The following is a 7,490-nucleotide window of genomic DNA, read 5'->3' on the forward strand; positions in this document are numbered from 1 at the left end:
GTTTAAGTCTCTGAGTTTCAAAATATGAATTTTTGAAAAACACCTACTTATTTTGGGGTATTTTTGGGTGAGTTTTTATTTTTTTAAATTTTTTGTAGCATTCAAAAAATCTCAAGCTTATAGAACATGTAGTCTATGACTGTGCGCATACATGTGCAAAAAATTGGTATTTTAAAATGGTTTTTGACCGAATAACGAGAAAAACAAGTTTTTTTGTCCCAAGTTTTTTGACCTTTTTAACTGTTTTTTATTTTTATCTTTTTTCTTCTACAGATAAGTAAATGAAATTTATACTGTAGATAGATAATAGACAGGACTATATCTGTGCAAAATTTCAATCAATTTTGTAGTCACTATTTTGAGATAACGGTAAAATAAAGTTTTATTATTCAACAAGTTCTATCTTTTAATCTAAAGCAAATACAAATTTGATTTAACTTTATTAAACACATAACTGTACATTCACTACAAGCTACACAATGTTAAATTAAAAAACTTGCGAAATACCTCAAAATACCTGTTCTGTTGATCATGAACAGCCACCAGTGTGGGAAGTACCATAATCTCAGTTTGGAATTTCGACATGGTTGACTTTAAAAAATTCTAACTTTTTTTCTGAACATCGCAGAAATAAGATTGAAACGTCCTATGAAAGGGGAAATTATAAGCTTTTACATGATATAAAATTTTTTATTGGTTGTCTAAAAAAAATTGATTCAATAGCGTGAGAACATAAAATTATATGTTTTTTTTTGCTTTTTTTGATGAAAATTGATCGAGTTAAAAAAGTTCTAGCTCTTTTTGTAGATGCCTAATAGACATGATCGATATATATATATTTTGAGCTGAAGCAATAAGCTTTCAGGTGGTATAAAATTTATTATAAGTTGTTATAATATCAAAAAAATGAATTTTTGGGTGATGCAAATGATTTTTTTCATTTTTTTTTATAAGAAATGATTGTTTTTAATGAGTTATTTTAATACTTATTGCGCATTGTAAAAATTAAAAAACGGTTTTATTATTTAGAAGAAATAATTGGCTTTTTAATTGTATAATTTTTTTTTGTAAGCTTTTAAAATAAAAAAATTAATATAATGAGAAAAGAAAAAAGGTATTTTTTTTTAGCTTTTTCTTGTAAATTATGATTGTTTGAAATAAATAAACGCTTCAATTGACTCATTTTAAAAGCACACAACCTGTTTTCTTAAGACGTTATCACGTAAAATCATCGTCCGTAAACCGGCTTTACAGACAACCTCTTTTTTTTTTTAAAAACAATTGATTGACATAACTTGATTTAAAAATTAAAATTAAGTGTAAAATTTGCCGTTTTTTTTAAATATTTTTTTGTTTTTATTTAAAGTCAGTTTTTAGAAAATTGCCTTTCCCACCTAAACGGGAGGTGACAAACCCCCCTGCTGTAGTAAAAATGAGTTTGTTGAACGCCTCTACAATAAACCCTTATTAATTATTATCGGCGAGTAAGTTATCGTACCTAACTCGTGCCTTTCGTTGATATGAATTCTTCACGAAAAAACACATTTACGCCTCATTTTTAGTTTTTGTCAACATTTCCGGTCAACCTTAAACTTGTTGTATTCAATTCACCGTTTTTGTTTGTTTTTTTTTTTTTCAAAAAAATCGTGTTACGAAAATATGAACTAAAATTTCTTTCTTTTGAAGGGCCAAGTAGAACAATTCCTAAAACCTTGCACGAGCGATAACCAATTCCATCAGAAGGTATTGCAAGCAGGTCAATTTATAGTGATATAGCAAAAACATTATTCTTCCAGATTTTCTGAAATTGACTTGTAATTGCACTTTTTCTCAGAAAAGAAGCCGATACTATCTACCAAAAAGCTTCCAATATTGATTCGAATCGGTTACCTTTCACGCGCATAAGAAATCATAAACACATACAATACATATTTCAAAAGATCAACACTCAATACAATATTGGCACTATAAGAAAAATTCCATTTTCATTATCCACACCTGTAAGCTTTGAATAAAACATAAATGCGAGTATAAGCTACGTGAGATGATTTACCGATTCATTATTTTATTGCAACCAGAAATGAACCTTTCATCTCAGTGGGAAATAATATCTCATGTAAAAAAAATGACATAGAAAGGTAAGTCAAGCAGCTTCGATAACGCAGATTTCGTTCTGTTGATTAAAAAAAATCAGATATTTTCCTAAAAGCAACTTTACGGCTTAAAGGTTTGCATCACACTGAAATTGAATGGAACCACAAGTTCACAACCAACCTTTGAGCAGCTAAAGTAAACATAAACCTTTTATCATTGTTCGTTCAAACAAAATCTCTTAGATACACAACCAAAATATACAAAATATGCAACAAATGTTGCCAGCGTTAGTCATTCTGTTAACTTTATGTTAAAAAGTATGTTAATAACAGAATTTATTACCATCTAATGAAGAGTGTAGCAACCCCAACTAAAACATAAAACTCACTGGCAATATTATAGCTGAGTTGGTGTCGAACGAAATAGGGCGTTGTTAGTATTAAAAAAAACTTCAATAGATGCTTGGAAAATTGATTGGGTAGCTGATTAATTAAGATAAGGTGTATAAAATAGAAACACGTAAAGTATTCTTTGATTTTTATGTGGCAACATGCTGCCAGTTAAATGGAAGTTTTTCTTTTTTTTTTATGTCGATAAAGAAATAATTACTAGCTTAGCTCTGCTTCACACAAATCATGAACTTGGAGGGTGATGTCTGATCTGTCGTTGTAGGTGAGGTAGGTGAACTTAATTACTCACTGAGTTGGGGTACATTAACTGCATTGTTGGAAGATTTATATAGCTGAGTTTTTTTTTATTTAATTTTTTAATTTGCAAATTAGGAGAAGTTCATAATTTTTAATCATTTTTGCCCAGCAAAAGAGTTGAACTACACAATGAATGAACAAAGTAGGATTACAAGTAAAAAGAAAAAAAAGGGAAGCAGTTAAAAAAAAGTGTTGCCATTGTTTTTATTAATTAAACAGGTACAAAAAAAGTTCTGCCATGGGGACAAGGCTATGTTAAATACAACGTTTTTATCATCGGTGAAAACAAATCCGAAGTTTATTTCACTCGTTTATGTCAGGCTTTTTAGATAAACTCAAAAGGTGTTTACGGAAACCCTGAAACGAACACTTTTTTAAGGGTTAATTATGTCAAAAATCTGACATGGTTTTTTTGCCAAGATGACTTCCGTTTTAAAGTAAGCGGACAAATCTTCTTATTTTCTTGAATGTGCAAATTTAAAAGAAATCCACTTAATTTAAGCGGAAAATCATCTTATTTATGTGTGGAAAAATTTAATTAAAAAATAAAGCTGGCAGCCACTGGTGGATCGAACTTACAAATGAGGGGTCATTGGCGAGTGCTTTAGAATTAAGCTAACTCGCTGTTGGAAATATGTATGATGAAATGCAACTAAAGATGGAATCAGACGATAATTTTAAAATTTTAATTTTCAATCGGATTTATAAGATGAAAATTCACAATAAATTGAAAAAATGAAGTTCATTTGGTGAACATCTTATACGCGAGCTACTCAGACGTTTTCAGAGCACAGGCCTTTAAGGAGCGGCTTAGCCAACATCGCACACTTGCAGTCATTAAATGGCCAGGCCCTCCAGGTTGGGGGCCTCTGCCTTATCGGGGTAACTGCCCGACCAGAAGTACCCAAGTAACAATTTTGCTTGCATAAGGTCCATTTTGTTCGATTCGACAAGCTATAGTTTGTATACGTTTAGTTTAAGGCAAGTTTTACGCAAGTCAACCATTTTGAAAAAAAGAAGGTCTCCTTAAGGCTATCTAGAAGTGTTTAGAAGAAGCCTTGTAAATATAAGTTAAAGAAGACCTTTATAAGACCTATTTGAACCGTTCTAAAGAAGCCTTGTATTTTCAAGTGACAGAAGGCTTTTATAAGACCTGTTCCAAGAGGTTCTTGTATGTATGCAATGTTTTCATCTCGTAAGTATGCAATGTTTTTCACCTATAAGTATGCAAAGTTTTTATCCTGCAGATATGCAATGCTTGTAACACATTAGAAAAACACATTGCATTTTAATGTGAGGTTTTAGCTCACTTTTTTCCACTCGTCTTTAATATTCAAGCATGGTCTACTGGTTAGGTTAGGTTAGGTAAATAGGGTAGTGCACAGCTAAGCTGCAGCATACACGGGGGCCTATTGGTCCATTGTGATTCCCTTTTATTTAAAAAATCGCATTGATGTTCCTAACTGTTCATCGGTTTACAAAAACTGGCTCATTTACGAACCATCCTGTACTTTCAATGAATTTTCTCATGTTAGCCATTGACACTTGCGCTAGATCGTCTAGTTCTTCTACGAACCTTTTTCCGAAGTAACGGAGTCGGTTTGTTTGGAGGTTTGGACAATCGCAGAGCAGTTGTTTAATGGACTCTATTTCCTCTTCATCTTGACAGCTTCTGCGGAAATCAGGTGCAAATACACCCATTCTAATAGCCATTGTACCAATGGCACAATGACCCGTTAGTACACCTATCAAGATTCTAATGTTCTTTTTACTCAGGGATAATATATACCGAGTTCCTTTTTCGTTGATTTTAGGCCATAAACTTCTAGAGATAATACAATCGTTCCTAGTTTTCCAGGTGTTATTGATTTTTTCTTTAGTCATTAGGTCTATTTTCCTTTTGAGCACACCTATAGGGATATCTGGTCCCCTTACTAATTGGGTGCTGCTATCCTCTTTTGACGCTGACCCTAACCCAGTGCCGGATTAGCCTCAAGGCAAACTAGGCAGCTGCCTAGGGGCCCCACTTCAGCTAGGGGCCCCTCGCCCTGACTACGAAAAAACAAAAATTTCTTGGAGTTGGACCTTCAATAAATAACAGCATTACATTTGTATTTTTTCGGTATTTTTGATTAGGAAAAAATGGAAAATCAACCCAGAAAATGGGAAAACAGTCAGCTCAAAATATACCACGTTTAAATACCAAAAGTTCTTTTTACAACATTTAAAATCAAAATTCATCATATTTATACAACAAATTAAAGAAAAACTACTTCTTCCCATGTGCTTCACCCTTAATATTTAAACTGTAAATCTCTTCTTAAAAAAAAACATTATTATTACCTACTGGTCTATTCGAATATTATTCCAACGACATCAAACCAGAGTTTAGCAACGAGATGGTGCCATTCAAGCTCTTCATGTTGCATTCAGAGGATATGTCAGAAAAATCTGAGATTGTGCATGCAGAGAAGTTACTCAAAATAATATTAGATAAAATTGTCCAATAAACGTTCCCAACTTGTATTGTACCTTAAGAATCTACAGAAGTTTGATGATTTCTAACGTCTGCTTCTACACGAAGATTTTGGAAAAGAAATTGGTATCGTTTATATTGAATAGCTATATTGTTGTTAATTTTAACAAAAAATGACAAAGGTAAGATTTATTAACAATAAAATTATCTAAAAAATAATATAAAAACCAATTCCGTGAGTTAATTAAATAAAATTTTATAGTTGGTCAAGGTGCGGGTTTGTCTCGCAAGGTAGGAGCAAAATGGAATTTTTTCATATATCTGACGAAGTTTGTTGGGGTAGTATGAAAATTATAAAATTTTATTTAATCAACTGACGTAATTGGTTTGTATATCATTTTTTAGGATAATTTTATATTTAATAAATCTTACATTTGTCATTTTTTGTTTATTTGAACAACAATGGAGCTATTCAATAAAAACGATACCAATCTCTTTTCCAAGATGGCGGCTGCTCCCGACCTCCTGTCAGCCAAACAAATTAATTTTTATGATAAGGACAACCAGCGAAACACATTCCATGAAAAAAATTTTGAAAAATGTGATTTCATGCCCATATTTTGAGTAATTTTCCTTGGCTATAATAATAAAATCAAAATTGAAACTTTTACGTATGATTTCTCTTTCCAGTTTTATAATGAAACCGTAATGCCGACTTATAAAGAGTCGATTTTCGCCGTGCGGCGAAGCTTTTCGGCGTCAGTCGAGTCGTGTGAACGTAAGCCGTACGCGACTAAAGTGACAATCCCCATACTAGAGTCCTAGTCGACTTTAGCCGTGAGACATATCATGTGGCTAAAATCGACTCCTGAAAAGTCGGCATAGGTATACCTACTTATACCTTTTGAGTCTAAGATATTTTCTAATAACTTATCGTTAATAAAAATTATCTGTGAACCATCAAGTTGCTAAAATTTTTTTGTTGAGGTATCACTGCAATATTTATTATAGTTATTTCAAAACTTTTAGTTTACATTTATAAAATGACATGATAGGACACCAGATTATATCTGATTAGTCTCTAGTAAGTTACCTGCACACATTTCTAACCTAACTTAAAAATAGCTTCTGATTTTGAAAAGGAATCGGAAAAGGGCCCAAGAATTATTTTGCCTAGGGGCCCATGACATGGTTAATCCGGCACTGCCCTAACCTAGCTAGTTCATCCACTATTTCATTCCCTTCTATATTGCTATATGGTGGTCTACTGGTAAGGTGCTGGCTTGGTATGCAGAAGTACGTGGGATCGATTCCAGGTCGGGCCATGTGAAAATCAAAAAATGTGTTCTTTTTCAATTAAAATAATATTCTTATCATTTCAGAACAACAGAAAAAGCAGTGGAATTTCCAAAAAAGAAGAAAAAACAAAAAAGGAAAAAATTAAAATAAATAAAATAAAAAGTAGAAAATGCTAAATAGAAAGAGTCAAAATAAAATTAAAATAATGAAATAAAATTCAATAAATTTTTTTGTATGCATAAATGCAACAACTTTTATAAAGCCTCATTATAACATCCTACGCAAGTAATCCGGGAAGTCAAGAGTTGTAGGTTCGATCCCCAGCGACTGCCCATTTTTTCTTTTTTTTAATAAATTGATGCTTTTTTTTTAAGTTGAAACAACTTTGATTTAAAGATGTTTTATAACGGTAAACCACTTTAAACTAACGATGTTCTACTTTGATTTTAAAATTTTCGTCTTCAACGCAAAATCATTCCAAAAAATAGTTGAATCAACGTGGTTTTCGTTGATTTTAAGTTGTTTTTTCCCTCAGTGTACTTGGGTAGGATGTAGTTATGGGACGACGATAGGCCTCGGATACGGACGGATTTACTGATGACGACCTTAGCAAACGAATCCAATATGTATATGTATGTATAGTAGGGTGTCCGTTATTTCCCAAAGTGATGTTTTCGGGGGAGACACCCCCTAGATCGAAAGCTTAGGGCCTAAATAAGGGGAATTTAGCAAAAAAAATTTGTTTGGGGGTCATTAACCCGTGCCTCTAGGGTCATACTTTCCCCATACAAAGGAGATGGCACATTTTTGGGCCCAGTGTGTTCACTTACGAAATGGGTATCAAATGAAAGGTGACGGTAAGCACATTACGTGGGTAAAATATTTTCAAATTCGTTAGTGGGGTTTTGGAGATA

The sequence above is a fragment of the Episyrphus balteatus genome, chromosome 2 (assembly GCF_945859705.1).
Source record: "Episyrphus balteatus chromosome 2, idEpiBalt1.1, whole genome shotgun sequence".
Classification (NCBI taxonomy): domain Eukaryota; kingdom Metazoa; phylum Arthropoda; class Insecta; order Diptera; family Syrphidae; genus Episyrphus; species Episyrphus balteatus.